At 37.8% G+C, this 17,972-nt stretch overlaps 1 long non-coding RNA gene across 1 annotated transcript in view; it reads left to right on the plus strand.

The window, feature by feature from the left end:
* The window catches only part of LOC139594262 (uncharacterized), a 172,925-nt gene that overhangs the window by 90,525 nt on the left and 64,428 nt on the right, over positions 1–17,972 (plus strand). The window contains exons 11-15 of the long non-coding RNA XR_011680566.1: positions 4,445–4,686; positions 5,100–5,209; positions 6,546–6,671; positions 11,251–11,436; positions 17,350–17,534. This is a non-coding gene — a long non-coding RNA (uncharacterized lncRNA). The remainder of the gene's footprint in view (positions 1–4,444; positions 4,687–5,099; positions 5,210–6,545; positions 6,672–11,250; positions 11,437–17,349; positions 17,535–17,972) is intronic.

The following is a 17,972-nucleotide window of genomic DNA, read 5'->3' on the forward strand; positions in this document are numbered from 1 at the left end:
ATTTCAGAACCCCAATGAGTTAAAAAGCAATTTATGCATTTCAAAAGCTGTGCTGAAGAGGAATATAATATTTTTATATTGTTCTGGTGAAAATGTATGCTTAAGGAGATGTTTCAACCTGAAACAGGCAGGAGGAGAGCAGGTGGCAGCTTTGGGTGTCTGGGCACAGCTCCTCTTGGTGGTGGCAGCTCTTTTGCTGGTGAAGGGGCTGCTGTCTTCAGCTGTCCCAGAGGTGCTCCTGGTTCACTGTGGTTGGTCACAGTCAGGTTTGCTTGGTTTAAAATGTAATTGTTCAAAGCTACAGTCAAATACAAACCCTTCAATCAACTGTTTTATTAGATTGCAAAAACCCAAAGTTCATAGAACCACAGAATAATTTATGATGAAAGAGTCTCTGGAGGTCACCTGATTCATTTTCCAGTCAAATTCTGAATATCTCCAAAGATGGATATTTCACAGTGCCTCAGGTCTTTTCCATTGCTTATCTTATTGTGAAATTTTATTTAAACCACAGGTGCATAACCACAAAAGTGCAACATTCCCATATTTAGCCATTCTAGTGCCCTTCTTTGTCAGGCAGAGCAGGAAAGCTAATAGGGAGTAAAAAGGAGCCTTGAAATGCAACTGTAACCTGGACTCAGGAGGATATTAGAGTTTATATGAGTACAGATTATTTCTTATTTCATATAGTTCCCCAATAGGCTTTTGTATTTTCCTGTTTAAATCTCTGAAATTGAATCTCTAATAGCTGCAGCAAGATTCCTAAATACTCCATGAAAAAAAATCAAAACCCACTCTTTATTGAAAGGGAAAAAAGCAAGAGTATTTTTGGGGAGGTCATACCTTGTAGGAAAAATATACAAAATCCTTTGAGGCTCTTGCTTGTGGGTGACTTTTTGTCTGTTTTGGCAGGTGGTCTTAACTTATTTTCCTATTTTTCTATCTAGTCCCTAAGGAAAGCTCACAGTCACTGTGATCCTGGACATTCTGTGCTTAATAGGTAGTGTGAAAAATCCTGATGAGAATGTAGAGTAACACCTGTGTAATCACTCATACAAAGGACACTTTTGTGAACTGCATTTCTGTGAGGACACAAAATTCAAAGAGGAGCTTGAACGTGCTTTTTGTGTTCAGAGGAGGAAAACCGCGCTTCTTGCAAGTCTCGAATCCCGTCCTCTCATTGAGCTGCTCCTCAATACTTTCATGTTCAAGGGTTCTTCCTTCTTGCCCTGTCCACATTGTCTGGTCTGCCTCCTGTCCCTGCCTGCCTGCTATTTGGGCAGCAGCAAGGAGCAGTCCCAGGCTGTGCCTGCATGCCCCTGATGAAGCGCCATGCTCAGATGCCGGCATTTGTGCCGCAGGTTTACGATCACTGCATCGATCGGTGTCTCCATTTAAATGATTTATCTTTGCTCTTGGCTCGCTGTGAGCTTTTCCACGAGTTGCAAGGAAAACTGATTTTATATATGTGTTTTTTAGCAAGTTACTCAGCTTGTTACTCATGTTATCTGAAGGAAATGGGATAAGAACTGGGAAGTAGCATGGTGAGTACCAGGGTATGTGCAGGGCCTGGAGCTGTCCCAAAGGATTGTGTGATGGGGTGGCTGCAGATCTCACTCCCTCTGCCCTGCGGCACCAAAGCCACACCTGGCTCTGAGATCTGTGAGCAGGCTGCTCAGAGCTACTTTGTTGGGTAGGGTCAGCTCCTGCAGGTTTTAGAAAGCATAGAGTTTGGAGTATTTAGAAGTCTGTCATTGAATCAAATCCCCAAGGAACAATCCATTTTTGGTATATCAAAATAAGTATATTTTGCTTATGTAATCAATCCTAGGATGATAAATATTTTGTCATCCATTCCAGGCAATTTACTTCATTGATTGGCATCAAATAGTTATTGTATGATCAATATAATTTTCATACCTCACTTTTGCTGCAATTTCACCTACTTTTTTAAATTTATTAAAAGCTATGGTTCAGTTTTCCTTTTTATTTGAACTCAGAGGCCTCATTTTGTTTTCTTCTCCTGATTAAAAAGTATGTTGTCAAGACTAACCTGGAGTTACGTAAATCAATAATGCTACACAGAAAATGAGAACAAATTGTACCTCTCATTTGCATAATGGACAAGATCTAAAATGAATTCCTCAGGTTAATGAGTGTCCTCAGGGTTGTTTGTGAGAATGTACAGCCCTCTGTGACACCAGTGTGTTACTGATTGAAAAGTACGGCTCAGAGTCAAAGAAAAAAGAGAAAAAAATCAGGAGCAATCAGGTTGGGGGACTCCATACTAAGCTTTTAGCTTTAGTGCATTGATTTTTGGATGCCTGCATTGAGCTTCACTATAAGCTGAGGATACAAATTCAGATTTACCCTTGCTTTGAGGTTCAAACTCAACCTAATCTCACCTGGGGTTTTGGCTAACTGCAGCTGAGTCCCCAGGTTTCTGTCACACTGACATAAGGTTATCTTTGTCTTTCTCAGAAAGAGCACAGTGCTCCCCAGAGGGATGGGAACACGAACACCTTGTGCAGGGTTATGCAGCTTGGTTAAGTCAGAAAAGTCTGAATCTTAGATGAGACAATCACGGGGCCAAAAATTGCTAGAAGCAGGCAGTTACAACAGCATTAAAATGTCTCATATTTCCTATTCTGTTTCTGCTCCATTACCTTTATCCTCTTATTCCAGGCAGTTAGCCTCCTCTTGCTCCTATTAGCTTGCTGTGAAATGGTAACGTGGCTGGAGGAGCACAGGATACTGCCAAAGGTGGCCATTCCTGCATGGAGAGGAGAGAGGATAGGAGGAAACCTTGCTTTGGCTGGAGTGCTCTGCAAAAGGAATTGCTTTTGGAAGCTTGCACTGTGACTGTAGTTGGATATACATTTATGCTGATGGCAAGAGGGGAATTCAAGGCATAAGGGAGGGCCTATTACCTCCCCACCCAATGTAACATTTTTTATTCCAAAGAGGAGGAAGCTGGTGCTACTCAAAGTTCAATTGAAGATAAACAAAACAAGTGTTTTGTTCTTAAGTGTTTTATTCTTACTGATAATGAACTGTAGTAAATGATTTTTACCTTAACTATGCACCATGAGAAGGGCTTCTACAAAAATTAAATTACACATTAGTAGAGTTCATGTAATGTGAGAGAATTGGCTCTACAGATCAACCACTGCACAATGACTCTTGCTTTTTTCCCTGTTTAATGTGTACCTTGAATATTGCACTATAAGAGATGATCTCCTTTAGAGGATTGTTCTGAAGAAGGGAAAGTTCAATGGTCAAGTGAAGAAGGTGTTTCCAATTTACAGTGCAGTGACTTGTGGAGATTGGGGCCACTCTGGCTTCTTTGTGCTTCAGGACTCGAGCTGGAAAGGCACCTGTGTGCAGTAGGACTGCTGCAGCCTGGTCCCTGTCACTGCTGCCCTGACAGCACCTCTCACCCATGCAGCAAGTCCCTGGGAGTTCAGAACCACACAGGCTTTTACATCTGCTGAAACATTTCCTTGTTGGGAAATAGGGCTTGCTGTACTGGGAGTCAGCAGGTGTATCGTGCTGGTTTGTGGGGTCTACTCTGTTTTTCTGTACAGGCAGAATATTAGGTAAACATGTTTTTTCATATGTAAAGAATATTTGTTTATTGAATTTACTGTACACACACACAGAATTACATCTTTGGGTTTCTTTTGTGATTTTTATATGGCCTTTTTTGCTGTGTAACACTTCTTCCAATTCTGCTGCATCTTGCCTATGATCTATAAAGCTAAGAATTATGGAAAAATTCCCAGGGATTTGTAGACTTCTGAAAACTGAATCCTACTTAGAAAACTTAGTGAATTAAATTGCCCCAATGCATGTGGTTTTGAGAATTTTCAAGCCTTCTACATAGAGGAGAAAAAAAAAATTACATTAAGTAAGGAGAATTGTGCAAGCTGAACCCAGCAGAGCTGCTGTGCTTTACCTATCATTCTTCAAAAGGTGTTTGATCCTTAGATAAAACATTTGTTAATACTTTCAAGATTTCAGCATAACATCTTTAAAGATTTTCTCTTTTTCTACAGTAAAAACCTAATAATAAGTCATAATTTTACTTAAGTGTTAAACTTCTTTCATAATCTGAAACTGTTCACCCTAGGCATTCAATAGCAACTGTGTAACACAAAAATCCTGAATCAGGAAGTAAGAGGATGAAATAAGACTGGGGTAAATGGGTTGAAGGTTTAGAATAATTTCGGATTGATTTAACTCTCTGACTCTCTGCTAGCAACATGAAAAAGATAATCTTTTTATGTCATTGATAGGCAAATTTTGGGAAATGCTGAATGCAGGGCACAGAAAGTAATTAGAAAAAGAATTAAAAGATGAAAATGTTCTTTCAGATATAAAATCATGTTATTGGATAAACTAAGGTTCTGGAAGCCTTATTCTCTCTCTCTTTTTTAATCAGTTTGCAGGAAATGGAGCAAAGCAAAGCAAACAGAAAAGAGTGGCAGGGTGTTAATTGCAACCTGATAATTAAAGTGAAGCATAGTCAAGGAACAGATATCCTCCCAGCTTTCAGCATGAAAATGATGATGGGCAGCATCTCTGGATGCTCAGCGCTGTTTTGATAACCCTGGGAAGCTGCTGCAGGGAGAGCCTCAGTGACACACAACTCTGTGTCTGAGAACACACATTATCAGGTGGGGAGTTTCATAAAACTGATTTTTTTCAATTTATCTTTTTTTTCCATCTCTGCCTTGGTGTCTGGGCTGTTGATGGGTAGGAAATGGAAAGGATGAGCTCCCTTGGTGATAAAAAGCGTGGGCGAACAGGCGGCGGTTGCAGGGTAATGGCAACAGTGCCTTGTGTCAGTCACAGATGAGTACTGAGAGATTAAATAGATTAAATGAAAATAAATGTAAGCTAATTGAATTCAGTGATATAGGAGAAGAAATCAGAGGAGTATAAAATTAGGCTTAAAATGGGCATTATTATTTTACTTTTTGTCAGCTCTCTTTTTGGTTTTCCAGAGTCAGTAGCTTTTTGAGTCAGAAGTGAAAACAAAACAAGAATACACTCTGAAAGAAAATGAACTATTTACCAGTTTTACAGGTTTTTAGATTTTTTCTTACAACAAAACAGTTTTGCAGAAGATTTGCATTGTTTCAAAAAGATTATACTTTGACACCATCTTAGATTGAAGTTGCTTGGGTTTTCTCCATGTTTTTAGGTAAGATGACCTAAAATTTGAGTTAAAAGTATCTATTTTTGACTTAAAATGTTCAGAAGTGTGATGAACTGTGACAAAACAATTGTGATTCATTTTCTAGATTTTGTTGTGACTCACAGAGGTAGTGAGGTTAAACTCCTCTTCTCCTGACATGACCTCCCCACTTCAAGCATGTGTTTTATGGAAGAATATAAATTTGTGAACTCATGAGTTTATATCCAGTCAGCAAGATGGACCACTAAACTTAGGAACAGTACAGAAAATACAATAGACATGAAAGTCTGAAGAGAATAATGGGGAGAAGGAAAGTTTTAAAATAATCAGAGCAAATTGAAAGCCAAGCTGTATGTGTTGTGTTTTTCTGGGCCTTGTATTTGAGAGAACTGTGAACTTGAAGCAGAGGATGAAGGGTTTGATTTGAATATGAATGTCTGGCAGGGTCTTAGCAGCATGAAAAGGATAATTTTGGCAGCAGCTTTTGAATAGGGTGCTGGGTACAAGCTGAGATATAAGTAGGCTACCCAGGCTATAGCTAAGATCAAGGATGAGGTAAGGAAAAACCACAAAAAGCAGATAAAATTCACCTGGGTGTAAAAAGCGTCCTGCAGAAGCATGCATGACTCACTGATACCTGGTTTGTAAATTTTATTGGAATACCAAGGGTTTGGTTGGCAAACAGAGATTTCCCTCAGGCAGGCAGGCTATATTTTATGGTATCCATTTACAGGCACAGTACCTGAGGGGGTTTTGTGAGCATCTGAAACATAGGAGAGGTGATTAGGGTTGGGGTTCAGTTGAGACCTCGCACCAGATGAAGGAATTTGTAGTAAAGATGAACTTTACTATGTGGAGTCAGAGGTTATGGCAGGGTGCCCAAGAGAAGGGGAAGATACAGGCAGCATTGTCTAGATTCAATGACAGGCTTAAAAGATTTTTTCACACCTGAAAGCTTGTGCTGTAGAAGTAAAACATCGAAACAAATGCAATGATTAAAGAGCAAACCAAAACAATATGAAGTGTCTAGCACTTTTTCCTCTTTTCTAACAAATGCTTTTTCAATTCCTCAGTGATGATTTTTTTTCAGAGGAAAATACCATACAATTAAAGTTTAGTAGGCATAGATGAACATTGAAAAAGGCATGCACTGCAAAAGACTTCAATAATGTTTACAGCCAACCCATTTGGCAGATAAAATACTTTTCTCTATTGTTTCAAAATTTTCTGTGAGAGGCACTTCACTTTTCTTGGTATATAGAAATGTTTATTATCTTTGATTTGAAAACAAACAAACAAAAGCCTTTTTCTTATTCACATTCAGGTCTCACTTTCATTGCAGGATATTTAAAAATCTGGCATTGGCTTTAGCAGAGGAAGGAATGAGCTCGTTTCAACTTCAGTTGGAGCACTTGCGAGTTTCATAGTTGATATAGCTATTTCCAGGACCTAAGGCCTTGCTTTAGAGGTAATGGAATCCATAAAATCCCACCATATGTCATAGAATGATTTTCATATTATTAATGAAGTAACCATGGATAATTGAGGGTTTTTTGACTGATAAGACTCAGGTATTAAGCTGATCCAAAATGAGAGAGGCTAAGTTCATTTACACTGTAATGAAGTGAAATTAACATTTTTGATTTCAGACAGTATGCTGTGTATTTGAGAACATTCCCTATAAATATCAGTGACCATAAAAGGTTCTTTTTCTCACCTCTTCATTATTCCAGCCAATGTTGCTTATTTTTTTCCTGAAGCTCTTAGAAGTTGAATATATTGAGTTCTCCTCTGCCTTGTAATATTACTTTGCTGTCTATGATGCCATGCATTTATCACATGTTTATGGTCTCATAAAATGGTTTAGGTTGGAAGGGACCATAAAGATCTGGTTTCAGTCCTCCTGCCTTAGGCAGGGACACCTTCCACTAGACCAGGTTGTTCAGAGTTACATCCAACCTGGCCTTGAACACTGCCATGGATGGGGCAGCCACAGCTTCTCTGGGCAACCTGTTCCAATGCTTCAACACCCTCAAAATAAAGAATTTCTTCCTAATATCTACAATAAATCTGCCCTCTTTCAGTTCAAAGCCATTCCCCCTGGTTCTGTTAATACGCATCCTTGTAAAAAGTCCCTGTAGGGGACTTACAGGTACTGGAAGGTTCTCCAAGGTCTCTCCAGAGCCTTCTCTTCCCCAGATTGTTATTTTAGGAGAGATGCTCCAGCCCTCAGATCATCCCTGTGTTCTCCTCTGCACTTTCTTGAACAGGTCCATGTTCTTCTCTGCCCTGGGGACCCCAGCACTGCAGGCTGGGTCTCACCAGAGCAGAGGGACAGTCCCCTCCCTGCCCTGCTGCCAGGACTGCTCTGGGTGCAGCCCAGGGTGCAGTTGGCTCTCTGAGCTGCAAGCTCACGTTGCTGGGCCATGCTCAGCATCTCACCACCCAGGCTGTCCTACCCAGGGAGAAATGTGAAAAAACCACTCATTCATATACTTTGTGGCAACAAATTGCATTCTTCAAGTTAGATATGCAAAGTGTAAAGTAAAATAGATGGGAAGGTAATTTAGAATCAGCAGTCATATTAGAATGTACCACCAATGAATACACTTGAAACTCAGTAGAACAGTGTTACATTTTCCCCCACTAAAAATAATGAGATCTGCTTTGAGATTTCTGGCTCAAATTAAATTTCAGTAAATAACCAGGGAACAGAAAATGAGTCTAGCTTGCAACTTTCCTCCCCCATTGTTTTTTGAAACAGCACAAATAAATTTTTCATTCAGAATTTTGGTAATTTTTAGATTCAGAAATTTGGAGAGCTTTCACTGATGAACAAATATGTGAGCTATTTCAAAACCTGAAAATGTGTTTGTAAGTTCTGTAAATAGGAACAATTGAAGGCTGAGCTCTAAGAAAAATCTGGCCAGGATTTTATGTGCCAAGTGTTCAAGAATCTTTTCCTTAAAGTGTAAAAATATAGCCTTACAAAGCCAAAAAATTTGAAAATTATTGAGAATATTCTCCCCTCCCCCTTCATATTTCTATCATCTTCCAGTCTGAGGCATCCAAAACCACAAGGAAGGCAAATCACCATTTCTTGAAATATTTTTACGTGGCATGTTGTGATGGGGGTACTGTCATGTCCTACAATCAACTAGCAGTGGAACTTCCAAAATCTCACCTCATCTCAAATGGCTATTAAAATATATTAAAAGTTTTAAATTTAATATCAAAGCCTTGCAGAAGCAGAGCTATCACATACAGATGCAGATTAGAGATTTCTTCATCCTTGAGGTGGCTACTAGTTCCTGGTTTGCACTAGGAAGCAATTCATTTTCTTATTCCTTTTCTATTACTCTTATTAGAAATCATTTAGCTAGGCAAAATATATTTATTCTTGTTCCTTAATATGGTGCTTCAGAAAAAGAAAATATGACTGTTTTTTCATTATATTTTCAGTAGGAAGCATATTATGACTTTTATGCTGTGCATCAGGTGGAGGAGAGATGGAGCTGAGGTGATGTTTGCTGTATGTCAGTAGCTGAAGTTCTGATTTCACTGATAAAGGAACTGTAGTGTCAGCTAAATGGGCTTAGAGCAAGTTGGTTCACGTCAAATGCACTGTAACTATCAGCAGTCTGAATGCCAAAGAAAGAGGAAAATAAAGCCTTAAAGCATCAGTAGCCCGTGGCTGAAGCACCCTTTCTCTAGTTTTAGTCTTTAACTGTAAGCACATATGTAGGAAACTGATGGATACAGAGGCTTCCCTGAACTTTCTTATGGAATAGTGCAGGCTGAAGAGAAGATTCTTCAAGTAGAAGAGAGGATTCTTCAAGTAGAACATGGTTCCTTTTTTCTAGAAGTTTTGCTGACTGAACACTGTTATTAGTTCTACATGAATGAAACCTGAGAGTTAGTTTAATTTGGGGTTTTTCTAGATTTACATCATCACAGATAAAGAACAAACTGAATCCATTGTCCAACTTGTCCTTAAAATCTTTTATTGCTGAGTTCAATAGACAGCTTTCTGTATACGTGAATTTTTGACTCTTGGAGAAAATCTTGAAAACTTGAAATTTCCTTGGAAGAGTGTCTCTCAGTGATTCTGATTCTGATGATAGAACCAAACTCCTCCCATCTGTAAGGTTAAACAAGGATAGCTGAAAATAACTGCAAGAGTGTTAATTGTCCTTTGAGGAAATACAGCGAGAGAGACTGAAAAAAAGCATTGAGAAATGGGAAGAATTGAGTTAGTTTCTGGAGTTGAACACATAGTAAATATACTTTTGTTTTGTATTGTATTTCTTAAAACTTTTGGATTATTTAATGTGTTGGAACTACAGTATAACCACTTCTAGATTTTTTGGATCAAATGTGGTAAGAAAGAAATAATAAATACAAGGATTAAGGGATCTTTTAGGCAGAGTAAAGAGGTGAGATTAGAGCCACTTGCTTGATGTTCATTTGTTCCTATTGTTCTTCCTTTCAGAAAGTGCTTGTATGCAGACATCAGGACAGTAAGTCTCATATAAGTCAGATCTGGTTACAGTTCCTCATACTTGGCTTCAGTCTGTCACTTGTCTTTGGAAACTTTAAATAATTGTGAAGGAAAATTGAACCATCAGCCATCAGTATGAAACAAGAATGCTTCATTTTTGCTGCATGTTTGACTATAGGTTTTGGAGCCATGCTTTTTATGTGTGCTTTGTTTGACTTTTGCAGATATTCAACTGACTAAGGAAAATCCATACCGCAACCTAGAAAAAATTTTTCCTATTACACTTTATTTTGCAATTGGCTTTCATAGATTTTGTTGCAGGAAACTCCTCCATGCAGCCTAGTTTAGATTTCACATGCTTACCATGTTTAGACAGCAAGGTTTAAGTTATTACAGAGATGGGCAGTAGTGTAAATCTTCTGGCAGTGACCTGCTCTAGTACATTCTGTATATACTCTGTATATACACATTTGCATTGTAATAACTCCTTTATTAATATCTGAGGAAATAAAAATTAAATCAGCATGAGATCTGTTTAAAAAAAAGAGTAAGATTACTTCCTTCAAGGATCTTTCATCACTATTTTAACAGCTAGAGATACTATGCAAGATGTGGCTAGTATGTGTGGGAACAAAGGATATTTCATCTCTTACTGAAATCTTCTCAGCTTTGGTAACTCCAAAACTGAGCAGGAGCTTTGTATCTGCATTGTTTGATGATATTTCCATAACATTTGTGGCTGTCCAACTTTGTTGTGAAATGAAAGTCAGGAAATCTGACTGAATGCATTGTTAACTTTCAAGAGCCTACATTTTACTTCTGCAAAAACCCTGTGACATTTTGATCTGTAAAAGTCCTTGTCCTTAAACTGGGGCAGAAAGAAAGGGTCAGGAAAGGAACCTAAAATGGTGACTGTAATTTAATGGAGAAGATGAGCAAGGTACTGCTTGGTCTGCTTGAAGCTGAAATCAAACAAATGACTGTTTTAACATGTTGAGCATGATTTCATTCCATCATCATCAGCCAGATGGAAAACATGGTGACAAGCTTTGAGTGACCAGTGACAGGATCAGAGGGCACTGTGGTCACAGTATGGTTAGCTGGCAGAACAAGGGCACCTTAGATAACTAGTCATGCTACTAGTGTAGTGCATTAATTTGTGAAGAATTACATTGGAATTAATTATGATATTTTTAATTAATTTTTTTTGTATCTGGCATTTCTAGAATGCTGGCCTGAGTATTGTATATTGGGTTTGCTCTTTTTATTACTGTATTTTAGAGTCACATTTTGTTGTGTAACTATCCAGATGGGTGGAACTACAGGCCGAGTTATTTGGCTGAATTTATGATGTGTTTCTCAACAATTAAATGTTGAAGTAAAGAAGGAAATCATATGTTAAAATTATTGTAGTCTTTGTACTTATAAATTTTTATGAAGAAGATGATTTGTTTTTTGATGGTATTTCAGAGATTCTTGTAATTATTTTGTGGTGTTTTCCAGCTGCCCTAATACCAAGCTCCTTTGCATTTTCCTGATTCCATAGGTGCTCTAGGGAATTCTGTTTCACAGCAAGCCTGTGCCTCCCTGGCTGTACTGTGGGAAGAAGCATGCCTTATGGTTTCTTTTGCAAAGTCCATGCATTTGATGGTGTAATGAGGTCGAGGTGTTCCTCATGATGCTTTTACAGTGTGATGCCCATGACCTGATGTGCCCTAGAAGAGAGAAAGAGGTAGTTAACTATTTATTAGCTCTCTCTATGTATGCAGCAAGAGATTACAAGCAGTCACCACATTATTAAAGAAGTCTCAGCTGATCATTCAAGCCTTTTATTTGTGCATTAAAGTAAGACTGGAACATTTGTAGTTATCCTTTCCTAGACATCCTCTTCAGGTCTCTCTCTTTTTGGAGACAGAAGCAGTGTGGGTTTTGGCCCTTGGCTTAGACCTGTGATATTTCTGGCCAGTTTATCTCCCCTTTTTTTGCAGTGCTATTTAAAAGCTGGTTCAACCACTTTTTGCTACTGCTGTTTGTTTGCTTAACTAATCCTTTAATCCTATTCATAGCTTCTGTTAGAGGGTGAGGTTCTCATAATCCTTTTGGGCAAACTTGTTTTCCTTTTATTGTCTTGGCTGGTGTTCATTCAGGAGTGGTTGCTATATTTTGCCATAAATATAAGGCAATTTTTAAGGTAAGTACAGGGGCAATAATTGGAGAACTTTTGATTTTGAATTTTACTTTTCTGGTAGCAGGTATGAGCTCAACAAATCGTGCTGCATGGTTTTCTTGTGCCTGGTCCCATAACCACACACTTATATCTCCAGTTAAAGAAGGGTAGCATAAACCTTCTCATGAGGGCTTGGAAATCTCTTTGCAGACAGAAAGCAAAGTATCAGAGGGTTTTAGAAGAGGCCATGCTTACATATGACATTTCTGTGTTTCTGGCAGTAGATCCAAATTAAGTAAAAGTTCCCAGATTTTTAGAAAATAAAATATTTTCTCTTAGAGTGGCTGAATTAAGAATCTGAAGCTTTGCCTCCCTGCCTGACAAGCAGGAGGCCCTGAGCAGTGTCATTTTCTGCCAAGAGGGAGGAAGTGGAGCTGTCAGCAGCTCTCCTGACAGAGAGCTGCTGACCACCAGAACATGGGCTGTTGGTCTCTCTAAATGCAGTATTTCTTTTTCAGGGAATGCATTGTGAATTTCAAGCTTTGCTCTTTTTCCTGTTTCCAGCATGCAGGCTCTTGGCAGTGTTACATTTATTGCAATTTTGTTGTCTTGGCAAAGAATTCAAAAGTGTTTGCATTCCTCAGTGGACCAGTGATAGAGTAATGATATGTAGCAGCAGCAAATGTTTTTTTTTTTTTTCCTGCACTGCAATCATGTTTCATAGGTGCCATACTGGAAAATGAGATCCAAAATGGAAAATAAGATGTTTGAATCCACTTTGGTAGTTCAGTTGTGGATCTGCTGCTCTCCAGGGATGCAGCTCTTGAGTACAGAGGACAGAGCCCAGGGACAGCCTGGCAGTTTTAGCATCACCTCTTTCCCAATGGAGTTTTTCTTTTGCCTGGAGAAATATCCTGAGCTATAACTGTGATTGTGGATTGCATGGACTGAGTGCTGGTGAGTGCCCCAAATTATGGACAGCTCATCTTCACATGATCTGATAAAATGGTGTTGCAACAGTGCTGCACGAGTTGCAGACTTTTGAACTACTTATGGTCTGCAGATGCTCAGTCAGCACAGAAACATGAGGTCCTTCAATATGGCCTGCAATCAGTTTGAGTTTTCTGGATAGCAATAGAGGAGGAAAATCCCCAGAGAAGCCAGGAAAATCTATCTTGCCAAGAGCTATACACGTGCAGAAACTCTTGGTCCATGTCTGGCACGGTGCATTTCCTGTGTGTGAAACTTCTCTTGCTAGAACAAGCAGCTGGTTGATGGAGACATGTGTTTCTCCAACTGAACTTTAATGACAGTTTAAACCAGCACTTGTTTATTAAGAACAAAACTTCTACCTTTTCTAGACAATTTTTTGTCAGTCTATGGCATCAGAAGAATCAATGAAAGATAGATAATGTGTAAAGCTGGCAAGTTATGAAAATTAAATAATGAAACATACTTTTCAAAAGCTATGAAGGATTATAGTTTCAAAACTATTTAAAGTGCTTGATTTTTAACCTACTTTTTTCTTAGATATCTCAATTTTTTTAGGGTGATCTCCCTTTTAAAAAGATCTCAAAACCTGGTGAATGTTGCCATAGGTATGTAAAAATATTCCTCCTTAGAACATGAAAATCTTGAATAATACATTATGGTCAGCTAATAATTTAAAAAAAATTATTTAATATATTGCTTTCTGAGATTTTTAGCTTAAAAACTTCAGGCAATTTGACCAAAAAGGCTCCTAAAAATCTTGAACAATCTAGGTGCATTACTCCTGGCATAGAATAGAGTCTAAAACACTGATAAATTACAAATGATTTCACACCAAAGTCTGCACTGACTGTGCAAAAGCAGGAATTAATTCCCTTATCCAGACTGAGATCCCTAGGTATCAAAAAAACCATCAGAACAAGGAACTGAGTCTGAATTTTCCAAACATGAGTAAAAGCTCCTGTTTTTTCACTTGTGTAATAGATCAAAGGGACTATTTAGTGCAAATCTGTGCAAATTTTTTGAGTTGTTGAGTTGCAGTATAGTGAAACTATCCAAAAATGTACGCCAGTGAAACTTCCCTTTTTTGGGGAAGGAATAATTAATGTCCTTTAATGAGTTTACTCTGAGTGCTTTGTGAGAAGGCATGTACATATGGCACAGAGGAGACCTAAAAGTTTGTGGGATTTGATCTCTGTCATTCTCAGCTAATGCTGAGGGGAGATCAGGTACAGTGGTATGAATTTTATTGTTAATCCTCTAAGCTTGTGTAAATATTAATTTAACCAGATTAAACATATGATTGACTTTATCAGCAGGCAAAACCAGATCACATTCCAGGCTAGCCCTATTTTGTACCTGCTGCAGAACTGGCATTGCAGGTAATGCATGATTGAAGATGGGGTTGAGTTCTGTTTATCTGTCAGGCTTAGTCCTCAACCTTAAATGTGTACAGCATGATAATATTGCATGGCATGTGACCCCTCCACTGGCATCCTGCTGAGCATGTGGCAAAGTGAGTATCCCACAGTGTAACCCAGGAATAACACACTGTCCTGGTCACTTTGGGTTATATTTTTCCAGGTTTGTGTTTCAAGTCATGGAGATAATTGGAAAACTGCAGCTGCACAGTGTGGAGTGTGCTGTGTAAGCAGAGGTCTAAACACTGTCTGCAGAGACATCTAGATACCAGGGTGTGTGTAAGAAAAACTGCTTAATTATGGACACAATAACAAACACATCTGCAGGGAAACAGAATTCACTGCAAGGAGGTGTCACTGGGATGTAATCTACATACATTAATTGCTAGATAAGATTTTTATGTTATGCAAATAGCTAAACAAAATACAAACATGCTATAGCCTTTTAACGAGGAGCTAAAGGCCTAGGACACCTCATAAATTCTGACAAACACCATTTAAAAGCGATTATGCCTCTGTGCTATAATTGTTAAGATGCTTTGTATTATTAGGAAAATTTCAAAGGAACTACAGTCTTTTGCTCTGATGTCTACTTTTCAGGAGCATGCATGTAGCTTTCTGCATGGCTAATCCAAAATGCATGAGAGCTGTGATTATTCAGATAAGCTGATACATATGCTGACTTTCAAAACTTTGAGTGATAAGCTATTTGATTTTTCTGTATTTTCCTTTTTCTTTTCAGTATTCTCCTCTGAAACACTAATCTTCACTACACTTATGTTATATCCCAACCACAGACATTTTATGTTCTAGCAGACACAGCTCCTCTGGCACTAGGCAGCATTTCCACCAGTTTAAGCTTCTGGATGCCTCTCAAATCTCACTTGAACAACATATGGAAATCATACTACAACTAGTTATATTTTTTGGATATGATTTTGTAAAGAAAATGTGTTCTGTTTGAAACTTGGGGTGAGGGGAGATAAACAGAATATAATAAAAAAGACACTTCTGCAAAAAACTGTACGATCTGACTTCTAAGCTCCCCTATTCTAATTCAGCAACTACTTTTTTTACATGCAGCCTTTTATTGGTTATTTCTTGTTCTTTAATGACTTCACTGCAGGGTTGCATGGGTCGATAGGAATGCCTTCTCCAAAATCCATTAACATGGTTCTTGACTGAATGCAGTCCAGGCATGTTAATCACCATTATTCTTCAAGAATGTCAGACCTCTCAAGTTTTCTATATGTGAATTTCATGTCTGAGAATCGATGTGTTCCTTATTTATCCACAGGACTGAGTACCTTGCTGGAAATCAGGGTACAATTAGTTTAAAATTCTGCTATAGCAAATATGATCAAGGTAAAGAAATTTCTTTAATGTTGGGAAATACTTATAAACTGAAATTAAAATTATAGTATCATCTGTGCATTTCTTATCTAGATAGTACAATTCAAAGAAATTTGAATTATTTGTCTCTTCTTTTACTTCAACACATGCATATTAAAGAGAAACTTTTTTTGATGTGATTGTGTCAGGAAAAAAGATATATCATGATTGATGCCAGTGGGGTTTGAAAAATAGCAACTCTACAGAAATTATACAAAAATTTCCTTCCATATTTCCTCTCAACTGTTCTGCCACTTTGATGAAATGGTAATCTCTCTAATCCATTTCTCCAGCTAGAAAAGCTGTTTCAGAAACATACCCTTCCCTGCAGTTATTACCATGATGGAACATTTATTATCCAGCAAATGAGGCATCATACTCTCTGATAATTCTCCTAAAAAAAATCTTGGGGATAGTTGCCTTCCATTGTGCATATCAATGATCAATTAAAATGTGAAAAAAAGGGTTGTATATTCTGCACAAGGCAGAATACAGACTTGTTTCACTGATCAATATCCAGTGCAGAAATATATTAAATCTTGTGTGTACAAATTCCTGCCTTGTGCTGAGGGGTGGTTGGACACCCCACTCATGCCCTAAACCAGCAAGGCTGTAGAATGTGGAGTTGTGAATTATTGTTTTCACATACAAAAGCCCTGGTCAATTTTGCCTTAAAAAATATGTCTCTAGTGTACTAAATGATTGTGGCTTTTGGCCCTCTGTATTCCCGGGCTGTTAGGGAAGAGTGAGAAACACAGCTGTAAAAAGGTATGCTACCAAAAAACCGATCAACCAACCAAAGAAACCCTTCCAAAAAATACCCCTGCAAAAATCACCAGTGGGCTTTGCACAAAGCTAGTCCCTGTTTAACTATTTGCTTTATTTTACAAAAAGGTAAATCACAAGGACTAAATCCACACAGGAGCTCTAAGCCAACCATACTACTTTAATAATAATATTTTTTGTTCATTCACTTAGATTTTTGTTTACTCAGCTTAAAACACACAGGTGAAGCTAAAGGTTTTCACAAGAGTTAATTTTAATGTTAGGGGGTTTTATTTATGAAAAAAAAGAAGTGATTTTTATAAAATGGTCTAAGAGTAATGTCAGAAAATATTTGCTGAGTGATATGGGTTGTTTGTCTGTCTTCAATCCTATTTTATTTTATGTGTACACACATACATATATATTTGTGTGCCTGCTATATGCAAATGCACTTAAATATAGAGCAGGTACTGTTTGTTAACTTTGACCAATTTCTTTATTGCTTTCCTTAAAATATTCTGTGATTTTTGCCCTCTGCAAGTAGTTTCAGAAATGTTTTTGTGGTACTGTGTAACCAAAACCTCATTGAATTACTGTTCTGTCCAAGAGAAGTTTTCAAACACAGTTGAATATTAACTTGAAAATGCAATTTTTGAATAGTAATGATTCTTAAAATCTTTGTTGTGGATTCTCTTCCTTCCTATGCCTGATCTTTAAAAATAAATTTCAATTATATGGCCCATTACAAAGCCATAATTGCATAATGAGAAAATTTAGGTTATTCATTTTTTTAACATTTACTGCTGCATTTTCTTTTATTAAACTAAAACAAAATAGATTTTTTTTTTGCTTTTTTCTGTAGCTAAAGCAATAGGTGACATGATGCTCTTTGTGTTTTGCCCACTTGCAGGTTGCTGTTTGAACATTTGTGCACCACCTCTTCACCCACCACATTAGGAACCCCCTCACATTTCATTCTTACACACATGTAATGATTTTACAGAATTTTAAAGAATGTACCAAGGATGGAAACAAGACATGTTCCTGAAGAAATGTTTTATTCAACAAAACTTGCCCAACTTGAGCATTTTCCAGGTAAAGGATCTGCCTTTTTTTCCTTTTCTTTTTTTTTTTTTTTTTCTTTTTTAAAATGTTACTTGTTTGCTTAAACACTGTGGAGTAAGTGACCTAAGAAAAGCTGCTGAGTCAAAAATGCTTTCTCCCAGAGACATTTGTGAGAAGGGAACAATACCTAAAATAGCTTGGAATCAAACCTACCTGATAATGCCATGAATATGTGAATATTTTTGTCTTACGTAGTAGGAAAAGAACCCAACCCAATGATCTCAAATCCAAATAGTTACCATAGTAACTCATGTTATGGTATATTATTTATGGGCATATTGCAACATAGTATTCATAATGTGTTACTTTTTTCAGACCTTATGCTTCTGGTTGTTCAGGTAACATTTGCACAGATGAGTGAAAATGCCAGATCTTTTCACTTGTAGCAAGCTAACATTTCTCTATACT

This window comes from Agelaius tricolor, unplaced genomic scaffold, assembly GCF_023055355.1.
Source record: "Agelaius tricolor isolate 1412-34295 unplaced genomic scaffold, bAgeTri1.0.p SCAF_11, whole genome shotgun sequence".
NCBI classification, from domain to species: Eukaryota; Metazoa; Chordata; class Aves; order Passeriformes; family Icteridae; genus Agelaius; species Agelaius tricolor.